The following is an 18132-nucleotide window of genomic DNA, read 5'->3' as shown; positions in this document are numbered from 1 at the left end:
AAGAAGGTATTGCCTATAATGAAACCTTTGCTCCAGTCGCAAGGTTAGAATCTATTCGTCTTCTTGTATATTTTGCTATTAATCATTCTATTAAATTATATCAAATGGATGTCAAGAGCGCATTTCTTAATGGTTATATTTCAGAAGAAGTGTATGTCAACCAACCTCCAGGTTTTGAAAATCCAAATTTTCCAGAACATGTTTTTAAACTTAAAAAATCTTTATATGGACTTAAACAAGCTCCCAGAGCTTGTTATGAACGTTTAAGCAACTTTCTTCTGGAACACAATTTTATCAGAGGGAAAGTTGACTCCACACTCTTCTGTAAGAACCTTAACAATGATCTCATGATATGCCAGATATACGTTGATGATATTATTTTTGGTTCAGTTAACGCCTCTGTTTGTCAAGAATTCTCTGAGTTAATGCAGGCAAAATTTGAAATGAGCTTAATGCAAGAACTAAAGTTCTTTCTGGGAATTCAAATTAACCAAACTTCAGAAGTTACATACGTTCATCAAAGCAAATATATTAAAGATGTTCTGAAGAAATTTGATATGGCTGACTGCAACTCTGCAAAAACTCCCATGCATCCAACATGCATTCTTGAAAAGGATGAAGTAACCAAAAAGGTTTGTCAGAAGCTCTATCGAGGTATGATAGGCTCTCTTCTCTATCTGACTGCTACTCGTCCTGATATTCTCTTTAGTGTCTGTCTCTGTGCCAGATTCCAATCAGATCCTAGAGAATCTCATTTAAAAGCAGTTAAGAGAATTCTCAAGTATCTGAAAGGAACTCCTAACCTGGGCCTGATGTATGAGAAAACATCAGAGTATAGACTTTCGGGTTACTGTGATGCAGATTATGCAGGAGATAGACTAGAACGAAAAAGAACATCTGGAAATTGCCAGCTTCTGGGAAACAATCTGATATCTTGGGCTAGCAAGAGACAGTCAACTATTGCTCTATCTACTGCAGAAGCAGAATATATCTCAGCATCACTGTGCACAACTCAGATGCTCTGGATGAAGAATCAGTTAGAAGATCTGCAGATCTTCGAGAGTAACATTCCTATCTTCTGTGATAATACTGCTGCCATTTGTCTAAGTAAGAATCTCATTCTACATTCCAGAGCTAAACACATTGAAATAAAACATCATTTTATCAGAGACTATGTTCAGAAAGGGATAGTAACATTGAAGTCCATTGATACAGATCATCAATGGGCAGATATCTTTACTAAGCCTCTAGCTGAAGATAGATTTCTTTTTATCTTAGAAAATATGAACATTCAAAATTGCCCAGAGTGAAGTGTGGCTCTGAAAATATAAAATGAGACTCTGACATAAACAAATGTGTTTCTGCCTCTGACTCTGATACTTCTACCAAGTTAAGAAGATATCTGAGTTAGAAATCTCCAGGAACCAATCCTTTGGTATTCCTGAAGATCAGATACATTAAAACACGTGGAGCACTTAGCGTCTAACTTTAGAACTTCTAAACAGCTGTCCAGAAGAAATTCAAAGGTCAGACGATTGAGATCTCCTCGAGCAGTGTGCAAACCTTTGGGATTAGACCCTCATTAATGAGCCTTAATCATGTCTCCCCAAGCGTGCTAACTTGATTCTTGTGCTAACGCTGAAATGTGTGTCGTTTTGCATGTGTTTTCGCTTAGGGTATTTAAACACTTCTCTCACATTTCACACACTTATCACTCTCACTCACTCTCAAACCCTCTCTAAAGCAATTCTTCAAACTCTTCATCTTCATCTCCTTCTTCATCAACTATGGATGCTTAACAACAACAAGTTTTCAACTTTTCTCAGCAAATGGAATCCAACACCACTGCCCAAAGTTCAAGCATTCCAACTCCAACGGTTACAGGAGTCTCCATTACTCCAGTGTACAAGGAACCCTATGTTCTTGATCGTGAACCTCACATTAACCTAGCAACTCCATTTGAGGGACTGGAAGTGTTGTGTGAAACTCTAGTGGACTTCGACAACATGAAGAGAAATGGAGTAGATCTTACTGAGGAACTCCGTCGACAAGGGTGGGAAAACTACTTCCAAAGGCTTTATGGCCCTGTTTACCCAAATCTCATCAAAGAATTCTGGAGATTTGCTGACGCTGATGACCATTTCACCGTCTCATATGTTTTGGGGGTAAAGATAGTGATTACTGAAAAGTCAATTGCTTCTTTACTGAACATGGAGAAAGATGGAGGAAAAAGGATTTACAACATCAACCCTAGGTCAAGGCGCATTGCTGAAGAAATCAATCCAACCGTCTTCAAACTCAACACTGAAGGAAATCCTTCAAAGAACAAAGAACTTCATCAGAACCTCAGAGTATGGCTCAAGATCATTTTGGGAACCATTCATTATCGCCCAGCATCAAACTCCTCTGACTACATCAATACAGATCAGAAGTGCATTCTGTATTGCATTCACAAGGGTGTGAAGCTCTGCCTTCCTGCACTTCTCTTCAGATATCTCAGAGACTCTGTAAGGGAGACCAAAAACCACATGAAACCCAGAGCCTACATCCCTCTGGGAAGGCTTTTGTCTGATGTCTTCATAGAAAATGGGCTGGTAGATCATCTGGAGAAAAACAGACTGATGGAAGATCTGGAGATAGATACTGGGAAGCCTCTAAACGCCAGAAATCTGAAAAGCATGGGAATTCTAAAGAAGATTCAAGTCAGACCCACTATGGACACCTCCTGGGATGCCTTGAAAGATCAGAGGAAGCTGCCCCATGGTCTTGCAAGGTTCTTCAAGAATGAACCCGTAGATGCAATCCTCCACTACATGCAACGTCTGAAGGATGAAGGAGTCGACATATCTGACTTCAGATTGGACGATTGTCTAGATTCTGAAGAAGACTTTGTCAGATTCAAAAGAGGTCCCTCTAAGAATAAGTCTTCAAAGGCGAAGAGAGAAAGAATAGGAGAAACTTCTGGAACCAGATCTCCAACGCCTCTGCAAGAAACTACTGGTACGTCTGCTCCCTCTATTCCCTCTGAACAACTTATGGCTTCTTCTAATCCTCTCCCAACACCACCTATATACACAACCTCTGAAACCCCACCCTCTACAACCAGAACCTCACAACCTCTACCCAAAATTAATCTTGCCCAAACATCTTTACCACGTTCTGAAGCTGAAGAAATGAACCAAACCACTTCCTCTTCATCATCTTCAGAACCAGAATCACCTCCATACCTTATCCTCTCCTCAGACCCAGAAAACTCTGACCCTAGCTCTCCAACCTTAGCCCAACTTCAGGCTCTAAACCACAACTCTCAACAACCACAACAACCTCCACTTGAATCTGAAGCAACTTCACCTCCCCCAGAACAAACAACCAACATCCCTTCTGAAGACCAACCTTCTGAAACTCAACCCTCTGACCTCCACACCTCTGATATCACCCCTCCAAACACCTCAGCTGAACCTGAACCTGAACCTGAAGCTGAACCTGAACCTCTAACATTAAATCTCAGCCCTCCAACCTCTTCACCTCAAACCTCTGAACCTAACCTTTCTGTACCTACCCTTGAGGAAGCCATAATGCTGGTCGCAGGGGCTTCAGAACAAAAGGTCAAGTCTCTGACCATTAACTCTGAAGTCAGTGATGATCCTGACTCTGTAAGGACACACTGGAACAGAGTCATTGGCTGGATGACCTCTGAGGCTTTTAGACTGAAGAACATCTCTGAACAAGTCAGAAATGGCTACATCAGAGATGTTGAGGCAAGACTCCAGGAAAGACTTGCAAGAGAAGCTGAAGCCAGAAGGCTGGAGGAAGATAGACTAGCAAGAGAAGCTGAAGAAGAAGCCAGAAGGCTAGAGGAAGAAAGGGCAAAGGAAGCTGCAGCTAAAGCTCTGGCTGATGCTGCTGCTGCTGCCGAAGCTGAAGCACAAGCCGCTGCTGAAGCTGAAGCAAAGGCCGCTGCTGAAGCACAGCAGGCTCTGACTCAGGGGGAGTCCTCATCTGTTGTTCCTATGGTTCTCCAGACGCTGGAAGAACTTAAGAAAGATCAGCAGGAACTCCGTGCCAGAATGGATAAACAAGATACCGTCAATGATAACATTCAGAGCATGTTGGCTCAATTGCTTCAGAGATTGCCTCCGCCTCCCAACCCCTAGGCACTTAGGATTTTTGTTTGCTTGTTGTTTTGCTTCTGATGTTTACTTGTTCTTTTTGACTCTGTTGCTTTTTCTAAGAATACAATGTTTTTCTCTTGAATTTTATTTCTGCTATGTCTTTTTGATTCTGACAAAAAGGGGGAGAATTCATTAATAGCTCTGATGAAAATACTGTCTAAATACCTTAAGCACTCTGCAACATATTTTTCTTAAAAATAAATTTATCTAACTCTAGACTTAAGAAATTGCAGAAGGTATCAAGAAACCTTATTGCTTGGAAGCTCTGGTAAGAACTTCTGAACTCCCTAGCATATCTCAGGGGGAGCTCTTGTCTATCTGATCTGATATTGCTTATGTTTCATCTGCTAATTAAGTTTGTTTTGTCATCATCAAAAAGGGGGAGATTGTAAGAACAAAAATTGTTCTACAACAGATTCCATGATTTTGATGATAACAAAGGATGAAACCAAAATTGGCACCCTAACGAAAAGTTTCTAAGTGTGCAGGGTTCTAAGGAAAGAAGGAAGAAATCATCAGATATATAATCATATCAGATACAAATTATCAGAAGACCAGAAGCATCTGAAATAGAAACACGTTCAAGAAAGTCTAACTCTGAGCAAAACAGCAAAATATCAGAAGCATCTGAACAAGAAGTACGCTCTAGAAGTTCTGACTCTGAACAACGGTATGTCAAATTCCAGAAACTCTCAGCGCTATCTGAAGAAACCATCAGAACTCAAAAGAGATCAACATCAGAAGTTAGATAGCAAGATTCCAAGATCTCCAGAAACATGAAGACTCTGATTATGGAATTGCTAAATAAGGAAGAGTAACGTTAACTTCAAATAAAGTTTTGGAAATGGATTTCCTCATACAGAAAGAGACGTTAAACTCCAAATTTAAATGAAAAGGAACTATATTTGGAAAGTAGTCATTCAAGGAGAGAAAGTCATTTTGGCAAGAAGCCTTTTCAGTTATGGCATTGATTCAAAGCATTGACCATCAGTTTCAACGACTACTTCACTCCTATATATAAAGGACTGCAAATCAACATTGACACATAAGAATGAACACAACAAGAATGTACTGAAACATCAACACACAAAAACGTTTTATTCTCTCAATTTTCACAAAGCTTTTGCTTAAAACGTGAAACACATTGTTCTTACTGTTGTAATATTTGCTTATCTTAGAAGCACTCTAGATTACATCAGTTTTCATCTTTGTTGTATTTCCTCAAGTGACTCTGTGCAGTCTGTATACTTGAGAGGACTAAGAGATCTTTCTCTTAGACGTTGTTTGTAATCAATCTTTCAAGATTAGTGGATTAAGTCCTTGTTGAAGGCGAAATCACCTTGGCCGGGTGGACTGGAGTAGCTTTGTGTTATAAGCGAACCAGTATAAAATCCTTGTGTGATTTTCATTTTGAAAAAGCGCTTATTTTCAAAACAATTCAAACCCCCCCTTTCTTGTTTTTCTCACCTTCAGATCATTTCTCATCTTCTTTTTGGTATGGCAAGTTGTTGGAGTTTGATTCACTAATCAAGACCTCTAACTTGTGTTGTTGCCTAAATTATTATTGACCAGCCTCAGATAGTTGTGACTTCTACATAAGTCCAATTACGATTGCTTAACATAGCGCTAAATTTGCCTTATGGCACACTAACTACTAACATTAACCATTAATCATTAACATTTACTTCTTGCTCTTTACATTTATGCAATTTACTATTCTTGTACATATTATTCATTTGCTTTTCCTCTTTGCTCACTTGAGCACATGTTTATGTTAATGCAATTTGCATTTTGCTCACTTGAGCACATAATTATGTATATACCATTGTGCTTGTGTTTTGTTTTGATTGTTGTGGACCAAATGCAAAGAAATGGACAAATGGACTTAGTTTCTAGGACTTTCCCTATGCAAATTGGAGTAAAAGGACCTTAATGTTGAAGATGGATTAGAAGGACCAAACCTCTAAACTCACTCTTGTCCATTCTTGATTTGCTTCATAAAACTCTTTGATGTGTGTGCTCTTGTGCTAGGGAATCCTATGAGAGCTCAAATTGAAGAACCATTGCCATGTTCATCCAAAGTGAAAGATACAAGTTACATTGGGGATCTTCTAAGAAGCTTGTTTGATTGTGTTGATTGCTTGAGCTTACTATTATTTTGCTTGCATTTTCCAAAGGATGGGAGCTACTTGGATCATCAATATGATCTCAAGAGAGGAACTCCATTTGTGGTCTTGTTTCTCATCCCTTATCTCTTGTATGATTAAGACTTTAGCCATTCTTCTTCTTCCCTCCACTCTAACCCAAGCCAAACCTTTTGTGAAAACATTTAACACTTCTTTTCAAACATTAGAAACCTAAGCCTTATGCTTTTGATTTTCAAACTTTCTTTTCATAACACTTATTTTGAATTGAACTTCTAAGTCAACTTTGACCATATTTTGTACATACTTTTTATTGGTAAATGTTAGGGACCAATTAGTACTACTTTTTATATCATTTTATTGGTCCCTTTTACCAAGTTTTGATGTAATTACACACTTTTTATTCTTATTAATTCGTATAAATGCAATTACGTTTAATTTATTTTGTTTTGAATAGTTATTTCACATTTCTATTAGTTTTGTAGAATTTTTGGATGAGAAAGCTTTGGATTGCAACATCATAATTTGGAAGATTTTGGATGAAGCATGAAAAGCAAGGAAACTGAGGCAGCTTCAATTCGCCCCGCGAACATAGTTCGCCCCGCGAACAAAGTTCGCCCCGCGAACCCTGCGAATCCAGCAAACTGATTTTTGGGTCAAAAGTGTTGTTTTGAAGGCCAGCTGGTATTGCCATTTTGATGTCTGCCTGGGAATTGCTTTTCTGCTTTAGATGACAATGACCATTTAGGGAAATGTCAACTTATTTTGTTAGAAACAAATACATTATTCTAGGGCATTCATTCATTATCATTAAAACATTGTTCTTGAGAGCTTTTGTAAGAGAGAAAAACATAGTTTTTCTGCTTAAACTTTCTGTTTTGTAACAATGATGATGAGGAGCTAAACTCCCTTTTGTCAAGATTGGAGGTAGTAGCTATTCTCATCTGTTTATGTATTCACTTTGATTTGTATATATGATAAAGATTGTTGATGTATTGAATACTGTTTTTGCTCTAAGTTGAAAACCAAATTTGAGTAGTTGTCGAGAGAGATTACTTGAGTTTAGACATAAAACAGATTTTTAAGTAGTGGATAAGTTGTAGAGATAGATTTATTCATTACTCTTCTTTAATATTAAACATTAAAGATTGCTATATTGATAGTTAGGTGGAGAGATCGTCTAAGGATCAATATAGTGATTATCACGATATCATTTAGACATAAATGACTTTGTGAGGATATTTGAACATCATCAATAATCTTGAATCTATGTATTTATCATAAGGAATCATAAACATCGGAAATAGTGAACTCCAATCTTGCCAAGCTTTTATATTTGACTAAAACCATTTCATAGTTTTTGTTAACATTTACTCACAAGATATTTTTCCAAACAAAACAACCCTGTTACTTTCTAAACTTATAACATTCGGATTATAGAACGGCGGTAATATCAACCAATCTCTGTGGATACGATACAAAAATATTTGCCGATGATATACTTTTCAACAAATTGGCGCCGTTGCCGGGGATTGGTGTCGATATTACAAGCATTGCAATAATTCTTTGTTTTAAGTTGTGTTACTTTTATTACTATCCCTCTTTTGTTTCACTTGGTTTGTTAGTTGTGTAGATTCTAGTGCATGCGAGGAAAAGCTACCAAGGAGCAACTTCAATTCGATCCTGAAATTGAAAGAACACTTCGGAAGCTCAATAGAAAAACACGAAGAAGAAGGAAACTAGCCGAAGAGAGGAACCGGAGAGAAGAAGCATCTACTTCCGCACTTGTTCCAATCGAAGAAGTGGTTGTAGAGGCTTGTAACGGAAACATGGCAGATGACAATCGTACCGAAATGTCCGCTAATAGTCCAAGAAGAAATGCTCAATTTGCCCGTGGAGGAAGAAATACGGAGATGAAGACCGGAATCCTCCAACTTCTCTATGCAAATCCATTCACCGGAATGGATCATGAAGATCCATATACCCATCTCATCAAATTCTATGAGATTGCGGGTTCTACGGGAATAGACGAAGCGGGTGAAGAAACATTATTCAAGAGGATGTTCCCACACTCCTTAGTGGGAAAGGCAAAAGAGTGGTACCTTGATCAAGAATCAAGAGTGATGACGGATTGGAATTTGTTAGAAGAAAAGTTCTTAGAAAGATACTTCCCTCAATTCCGATTCATGGAAGCCAAAACGGCTATTGCGGTATTCACTCAAGGAGGCAACGAGTCTCTAAATGAAGCTTGGGAAAGATTCAAATCAATGTTGAGAAAATGTAAGGGACATGGTTTTGATGAGCTCACTCAAATCCATATTTTTTTAAATGGGCTCCAATCAGCTCACAAGACACTTCTGGACGCCACCGCGGGTGGCTCGCTTATGTCAAAAACTGCGGAAGAAGCTAAAGTCATTATTGAACGGATGGCCCTCAATGATCATCAAGGTCAACATGATCATAGCCCTTTACAACGTAAGCTGGGAGTTCTTGAGTTAAATACAAATGACGTCATTCTTGCTCAAAACAAGCTCCTCTCTCAACAAGTGGAGTTGCTTACTCAACAAATGGCCAAGCTTCCACAGCAAATGAAGGAGATTCAAAGTTCTCAAGTTCGACATCAAGTAGCATGTTGCGAGTTATGTCAAGGAGATCACCCTACTGGTTTTTGTCCTCCGCTAGAAGAAGTGAGCTATGTGAACAATCAAAATCAAGGCTATCAAAGGAACAATCAAGGTTACCAACCATCAAGGTTCAACAATCAAAATTTTCAGCAGCAGAATCCTTACCAACATCCAAATTCTCAAGGACAGCAGACGCAAGGAGGAAGTTCCAAGCTAGAGGATACTCTTCAACAATTCATGCAAGCTTCCATGGCAAATCAGAAGAGTAACGAAGCAGCAATTAAAAATCTGGAAACAAAAGTAGGCCAACTTGCAAAGCAACTGTCGGAACAAAACGCAGGATCTTCTTTCTCCGCTAACACTCAACCCAACCCAAAGGAGCATTGTAAAGCAATTTTTACTAGAAGCGGTAGAGAGTTGGCAAGTAAAAAAGGTGAGGAAATTACAGTTGAGAATGATATGGATGATGTGCTGGAAAATGAGGATGTAGCTTGTGGAAAGGAGAAAGTGGCAGAAACAGCTCAGTTCGCGCCGCGATCTCCCTTCGCGCCGCGAAAACAGCAGAACCAACAATTGATGGAGGAACAACAGTGTGAAGCTGAAATGAATAAGGAAATCAAACCAAGAAATAAGAAAAAAGGAGACAAAGGAGTGAATGTCATTCCAGTTCAACATCTACCTTATCCGCACGCACCGTCAAAGAAGGATAATGCTAGACACTATGCACGGTTCATGGACATCATCAAGCAACTTCAAATCAACATTCCATTTGCTGATGCATTAGAACAAATGCCACGGTATGCCAAGTTCATGAAGGATATTCTCACAAAGAAAAGAAGACATGTGGAAGACGAGACAATCTTGCTCGATGCGCGTTGTAGTGCTATCATTCAAAAGACTCTCCCAAGAAAGGAATCCGATCCGGGCCAAGTCGTTCTACCGGTAACCATTGGAGACACCTACATGGGTAATGGCTTGATTGACTTGGGATCTAGCATCAATTTAATTCCCTTATCCATTGTCAAAAGATTGGGAAATGTTGAGATCAAATCTACAAGGATGACTTTACAACTAGCTGACAAGTCTACCACTTCACCATATGGAGTTGCTCAAGACATGTTAGTGAAGGTGGACAAATTCTTGTTTCCGGTAGATTTTGTGATAGTAGACATGGATGAAGATCGTGAGGTTCCTATAATTCTTGGAAGACCATTCATGAAAACGGCCCGAATGATGATTGATATTGATGATGGACTAATGAAAGTGAGGGTGCAAGATGAAGAGGTAGCCTTCAATCTTAATGAAGCCAAAAAGCATTTTAATGTTAAGCATGACTCCTTCCGAATCGATGCCACCAAGGAGGGACTAGTTGAGATCGCAGACCAGGTTCATGTTTCTAATCCATCAGAGAAATCTTTTATCGGAGTCTACAAAGTTTCGACCAACAATGAAGGAAAAGAGATGGAAGCACTGTTGTATGAATTAGACTCTCGTGGAGAACTTGTTTTGCATGAAGAGGTAAACGAAGGCTTGGATATGACAAAGGAAGTGGAAGAGCCAAAACATGAGCCAAATTTGAAGTATTTGTTCTTGGGTGATGACTGTACTAAATCGGTGGTCGTTAGTAATACATTGTTCAGAAAAGAGGAAGACAAATTGATTCAAGTGCTGAAAAAGAAGGAGGTTGTCAAACTATTGGAGGCCGGGATGATTTGTTCTATCTCCGATGGTGAATAGGTGAGTGTTGTGCAAGTAGTTCCGAAGACGGGTGGTATCAGATTTTATCGAAGGTTCATCAAGAACCTCTTGAAGACAACAAAGCCCTTGAGGAAGTTGCTCAACAAAGCCGGATCGTGAAGACCGTTGAACCGTCGAGCTCTAAACGACGTTAAACAAAGCGCTTGTTGGGAGGCAACCCAACGTTGTAAGTCTGCATTTTCATTTTTTTCTGCTGTGTGAGTTTCTGCTGTGTTAAATTTTGAAAAAAAATGGGTTCTGTTTTTTACCGTTCTCCCCGCGAACACAGTTCGCCCCGCGAACTGAATTCACAGCTTCAGTTTGCGCCGCGAACAAAGTTCGCCCCGCGAACAGTGAATGGCAGAACTAATTTTTTGGAAATTTCCTTCAGTTCGCCCCGCGAACTGAAAAAAAAAAAAAAAAACTTTTGTTTTATGTCATTTTCGTTTCATTCCTATTTTTCACAAACTTAGGAGATTCTTTCAACAACCTCGCTGCTCCACTTCCAAACCTCCAAATTTCAAAACTTTCCCTCTCCATTCCCTTCCTAAGAGGATTATGTTGATTATGCTAAGTGGCCTGAGGGCAGGCCAATTTTTTTTGGGGGGTGCAGGAGGTGGTGTAACCCATGGCGATGAGTTGAAGGAAGATTGATGAGTTTGTTGAATTTTAGAGTTTGTCTTGATAATTGCATGAATACTATTTGAGATTTAAGTGTGTTTTTAATCAACTTGGTTTACCAACATTTCTGTTAAATTGTTCTTACTCTTAAGTCAAGCTTAAAGCAACTGAGAAATGATCGCAAAGAAAGAAGCATCGGACACTTCGAGTGGTTATGATAAGAATTAGTGTCGGCATTTCAAGGTACACTTTATCGCTTTCTAGACTTAACATGAGTAGTTTGATGGTTTGTGCAAATTCCATTTCATAAACTCATTGAAATGTATGTCATCTTTGAATCAAAATAGGACTTAACCATTTGTGAGGAAGCTTTCCATTGTACACTAAAAAGCGGGAAACCGAGCATTATTTTAACTCATTCTTATCATGCTAAATCATGCATCAAGCTATTTGTGTGTAAATTTTTTTGAAAATGATAGAGGCATTATTTGTGAGAAAAACCACTTGACCAAAAAGTTTGAATCAACTAACCTTGTGAGGAATAATCCTTAGTTAAACCCCTTTGAGCTTAATTTAGGATTCATTTTATTGATTATTGAAAAATCAATTGAAATTTGTGGAATAAATGAATCCTAATTTCTTTCGTGTCAATTGAAACCTTAAATCGAGTTGTTGAAAATTTTGCCTTTTGCTTATGTCTAAGTAGGGAGCATTATCGAATAAATTTGGTTTTGGAATCTAAAGTTGGGGAGAGTAAAGTGAAAAGTTGATTAGAAACTTGGAAAAGTGAGTTTTTATGAAAGGGTGAAAATTTGAAAAGAAACAAGAAAAAGAAAATACCCTTGAAGCCATAGAGCAAAGAAAAAAAGTAAAGAAAAAAAAATCAAAGAAAATGCTCATGGTTGTGTGGATGTAATAAGAAAAAGAAAAAAAATAGGGATCAAAGAAAGGGAAATTGTGTAGAGTTGAATGTTTGGGAATGCTCCCCTATGATAGGCAACTTTGTTGAATTCTCTTAATCATATCCTTTCTTGTAACCTAAGCCACATTACAACCTTTGAAAGCCCTCTTGATTCTCATTTTTCACATGATTTGGTATTTGTTGTGATAATCGCATGATTTGAGTTGTTGTTGATTTAATTGCTTGGATGAGTGAAAGTAACCCTTCATGTTATTCATCATTATTATGATGTGTGTGTAGTTTGATTCAATTTTGACATATTTGGCTTTGAATTCCTTGGAATGATTTTTGCACTCAACCATTTCTCTTATTCATGTTTTGTCGAGAATTGAGATAGGTGGATTGAGAAAGTGCCAAACACTTTTGAACCATTTCAAGGTCCTTGGTAAATCCTTGCTTCGATCTTTTGTGTCACTGCTTTGGTTGTGAGGGTGGAAACTTTTGTTTAGGGACAAACAAAATGCTAAGTTGGGGAGAGTTGTTAGGGACCAATTAGTACTACTTTTTATATCATTTTATTGGTCCCTTTTACCAAGTTTTGATGTAATTACACACTTTTTATTCTTATTAATTCGTATAAATGCAATTACGTTTAATTTATTTTGTTTTGAATAGTTATTTCACATTTCTATTAGTTTTGTAGAATTTTTGGATGAGAAAGCTTTGGATTGCAGCATCATAATTTGGAAGATTTTGGATGAAGCTTGCAAAGCAAGGAAACTGAGGCAGCTTCAGTTTGCCCCGCGAACATAGTTCGCCCCGCGAACTGAATGAGACAGCATCAGTTCGCCCCGCGAACCCTGCGAATCCAGCAAACTGATTTTTGGGTCAAAAGTGTTGTTTTGAAGGCCAGCTGGTATTGCCATTTTGATGTCTGCCTGGGAATTGCTTTTCTGCTTTAGATGACAATGACCATTTAGGGAAATGTCAACTTATTTTGTTAGAAACAAATACATTATTCTAGGGCATTCATTCATTATCATTAAAACATTGTTCTTGAGAGCTTTTGTAAAAGAGAAAAACAGAGTTTTTTTGCTTAAACTTTCTGCTTTGTAACGATGATGATGAGGAGCTAACTCCCTTTTGTCAAGATTGGAGGTAGTAGCTATTTTCATCTGTTTATGTATTCACTTTGATTTATATATATGATAAAGATTGTTGATGTATTGAATATTGTTTTTGCTCTAAGTTGAAAACCAGATTTGAGTAGTTGTCGAGAGAGATTACTTGAGTTTAGACATAAAATAGATTTTCAAGTAGTGGATAAGTTGTAGAGATAGATTTATTCATTACTCTTCTTTAATATTAAACATTAAAGATTGCTATATTGATAGTTAGGTGGAGAGATCGTCTAAGGATCAATATAGTGATTATCACGATATCATTTAGACATAAATGACTTTGAGAGGAAATTTGAACATCATCAATAATCTTGAATCTATGTATTTATCATAAGGAATCATAAACATCGGAAATAGTGAACTCCAATCTTGCCAAGCTTTTATATTTGACTAAAACCATTTCATAGTTTTTGTTAACATTTACTCACAAGAAATTTTTCCAAACAAAACAACCTTGTTACTTTCTAAACTTATAACATTCGGATTATAGAACGGCGGTAATATCAACCAATCTCTGTGGATACGATACAAAAATATTTGCCGAAGATATACTTTTCAACAGTAAATATAACTCATTCAAATACTTTTGTGGTTTCAATGGCCACTTTCTAATCAAAACTTTTCATAACCTTTAACTATTAGGTTTGAGTTATCCTTGAGGTAGATGTAATACTCACCTATATCCTTAGTGATGGACAATGAGTCTTCCATGCTTATAATAGGGTTAACCTCTCACTAGCATGTTGAAGCTATCTTCACATGGTGGATTTGTGGTTTTGGGTTGAGTTTTCTCCCTTGGATAACAAAAGACCTTAAGGCTTTTGGACCAATAAATTCACCAACTCATTTTGAGATTTTTACCCCAAACTACGAGGTTTTGATCCTAATCTTTTTAAGATGGTACGTAGGCAATGGGTTTATCCATCCAAACACCAAATGTAAATAACTTGTGTATTCTCTTCTCATCTCTTCAATCATGTTTGCACAAACAAGATTTTCACAAAATACCAACCTTACAACAAATATAAAAAGGGCTCCCTAGGAGTACCTAGGATGTTTTAGGTGCTTAAAACCTTCCCATTGCATAACCAACCCCCTTACCCAGATCTCTGACATTTTTACTAGTTTTTGATTCGATAAAACATTTAGGTTTTTGTTTGCTTTCTAACCATTCCTTTGGATAAATAGAAGTGCGGTGGCGACTCGACTTGTATGGTTTACCATAGATTTAGTCAATATCTATAATGGTAACGAATACCCCGCTACAATTTCCAAATTACTTTCCAAGTAATGGATAACTACCCGACCTATAGCTACTTGTTAAGAAGACCACGGATACATGAGGCTGGAGCTGTTACGTCAACTCTGCATAAGAAGTTGAAGTTTTAGAAGAATGGAAAGCTTGTTATCGTCGGTGGAGAGAAGGCTCTCTTATTGAGCCATTTGTCGTCTTTCTCTTATGTAGAAGCTGAGGATGAGATTGGAACTCCGTACCATGATCTATCTATTGCAGAAGAAAAGAGAGTTGGGGCACCCATGTCCTCCTTCAAAGACGCGCCAAAGATTGTTGAAAACAGTAGTTATGATCGGTGGGGTCGGATGATAGAGGTCGCCAAGAACCAGAGTAGAGCCGGTTTGGAATTCCAACAAAGTTCTTCTATGATTAAGACTGAAGATGTGCAACTCAGTTTCTGTAGCGGAGGGTTCATTCATGGTAATGAACAACACTTAGCTGATGTGATCGAGGGTGGTGAAGATGAAGACTGCACCAATTTTGTGATGCATGGAAAAGCTTGCAACAATTGGACTATTGTTAATGATTTTCCTCTGCCACACATTGATATGTTGGTAGATAATTCGGATAAATTCAAAGTCTTTTCGTTTATGGACGGATTTTCCGGATACAATCAGATCAAGATGGCACCCGAAGATATGGAAAAGACCACATTTATTATGCCCTAGGGAACATTCTGTTATAGAGTGATGCCTTTTGGTTTAAAGAATGCTGGTGCAACTTACCAGAGAGCAATGACTACTCTTTTTCATGATATGATGCATAAAGAGATTGAAGTATATGTTGACGATATGATTGCTAAATCCATTAGCGAAGAGGAACATGTTAAGCATTTGTTGAAGTTATTCCAGCGTTTGAGGAAGTATAAACTCCGCTTGAATCCGAATATGTGTACATTTGGTGTTCGTTCTGGTAAGTCGTTGGGATTTATTATCAGCGAGAAAGGTGTTGAAGTTGATCCTGCCAAGGTCAAAGCAATAGAAGAGACGCATGTGCCCAAAACTGAGAAGCAAGTCAGAGGTTTTCTTGGACGCTTGAATTATATCTTAAGATTCATTTCACACATGACTGCCACATGTGGGCCTATATTGAAGCTTCTTCGGAAAGATCAGTCTTGTGGTTGGGCCGAAGATTTCCAAAAAGCTTTGGACAAATATCAAAGAATATCTGCTTGAGCCTCCGATTCTGTCTTCGCTTGTTGAAGGAAGATTGTTGATCATGTATTTGACTGTGCTTGAAGAGAGTGTGGGTCGTGTTCTTGGTCACCAAGATGGAACTAGAAAGAAAGAATATGCTATTTACTACCTGAGTAAGAAATTCACTGATTATGAGACTCAGTATTATATGCTTGAGAAGACTTGTTGCACAATGGCTTGGCTTGCTAAGCATCTGCGTCAGTATATGTTAAATCATACCACTTGGTTGATATCCAAAATGGGTCCAATCAAGTATATCTTTGAGAAGCCTGCTTTAACTAGGAGGATTGCCCATTGGGAGATGTTGTTATCAGAGTATGATACTGAATACCGATCTCAGAAAGCTATTAAAGGTAGTGCCTTGGCTGACCATTTGGCTCACCAACCGATTGAAGATTACTAGTCAGCGCAGTATGATTTTCCTGATGAAGAGATCTTATACTTGAAAATGAAAGATTGTGATGAACCATTGCTTGAAGAAGGGTCAGAACCTGGTTCCTGTTGGGGCATGGTATTTGATGGAGCTGTTAATCAATATGGTAATGGCATTGGGGCAGTGATTGTTACTTCTCAAGGTACTCATTTTTTGTTTATAGCTAGACTGACTTTCAAGTGTACAAATAATATGGTTGAGTATGAAGCTTGCATTTTGGAGCTTGAAGAGGCCATTGATCTCAGAATCAAGTATCTTGATGTATATGGAGATTCAGCTTTGGTTGTGAATCAGATCAAAGGTGAATGGGAGACGAATCAACCTGGTTTGATACCATATAGAATTGTGCGAGGAGGATTTCAACTTTCTTTACAAAGGTTGAGTTTCATCATATCCCTCGAGATAAAAACCGGATGGCAGATGCTCTTGCATCGTTGGCTTCAATGATTATGGTGAAGTATTGGAATGAAGTTCCCAATTTGACCGTGATGCATCTTGATAGGCCAGCTCATGTGTTTTCTATTGAAGAGGTCAAAGATGAGAAGTCGTGGTATTTTGATATCAAATGTTTCCTCCAAAGTCATATTTACCCGTCTGGGGCATCTTTGAAAGACAAGAAGAATTTTAGGAGATTAGTCGACAACTTCTACCTGAATGGCGATGTATTGTACAAGAGAAACTTCGATATGGTTCTGCTCAAATGCGTGGATAGACACGAAGAAGACTTATTGATGATTGAAGTCCATGAAGGTTCCTTTGGTACTCACTCCAATGGACATGTTATGGCTAAGAAGAAGTTGCGAGTAGGTTACTATTAGATGACAATGGAATCTGATTGTTGCAAGTTTGTGAAGTAATGCCACAAGTGTCAAATATATGCAAATAAAATTCATGTGCCTCTGACACTGTTGAATGTCATTTCCTCTCCATGTCCCTTCTCCATGTGGGGAATTAATATGATTGGTATGATTGAGCCCAAAGTTTCGAACGGACATCGTTTCATCCTAGTGGCTATTGACTACTTCACAAAGTGGGTTGAAGTGGAATTGTATGAAAATGTGACCAAACAAGTTGTTGTGTGGTTTATCAAGAATCAAATCATATGCCGTTATGGTGTGCCAAGTAAGATCATTACTGATAATGGATCAAACTTGAATAACAATATGATAGAGGCTCTTTGTAAAAACATCAAGATTTCACATCAGAATTCTTCTCCCTACAAACCTAAGATGAATGGGGTTATTGAAGCTGAGAACAAGAACATCAAGAAGATCATCCAGAATATAATTGTGACGTACAAAGATTGGCATGAGATGCTCTCATTTGCTTTGCAAGGGTATCGTACAACCATCCGCACTTCAACAGGGGAAACCCCTTTCTCACTTGTTTATGGCATGGAAGTTGTACTCCCAATAGAGGTTGAGATCCCATCACTGCGTGTGTTGATGGAAGCCAAGTTAACTGAGGCTGAATGGTGTCAGACCAGGTTTGATCAGTTGAATTTGATTGAAGATAAGAGGTTGACTGCCATGTGTCATGGTCAGTTGTATCAGTAGAGGATGAAGAAGGCATTTGATAAGAAGGTCATACCTCGTGTATTCAGAGAATGTGACCTTGTGCTTAAGAAAATTCTATCTTTCAAACCAGATTCTAGGGGCAAATGGAATCCTAATTATGAAGGCCCATATGTTGTTAAGAGAGCCTTTTCAGGCGGTGCTTTGATTCTTACAACTATGGATGGTGAAGAGTTCACTCGTCTTGTGAATGCAGATACACTCAAGAAATACTTCGCCTAAAAAAAGAAAAGAACAGCTCGCTAAGTCGAAAAC

The sequence above is a fragment of the Lathyrus oleraceus genome, chromosome 2 (assembly GCF_024323335.1).
Source record: "Lathyrus oleraceus cultivar Zhongwan6 chromosome 2, CAAS_Psat_ZW6_1.0, whole genome shotgun sequence".
Lineage (NCBI taxonomy): Eukaryota > Viridiplantae > Streptophyta > Magnoliopsida > Fabales > Fabaceae > Lathyrus > Lathyrus oleraceus.
The sequence above is the reverse complement of the archived record's forward strand: the minus strand, read 5'-3'. Positions refer to the sequence as shown.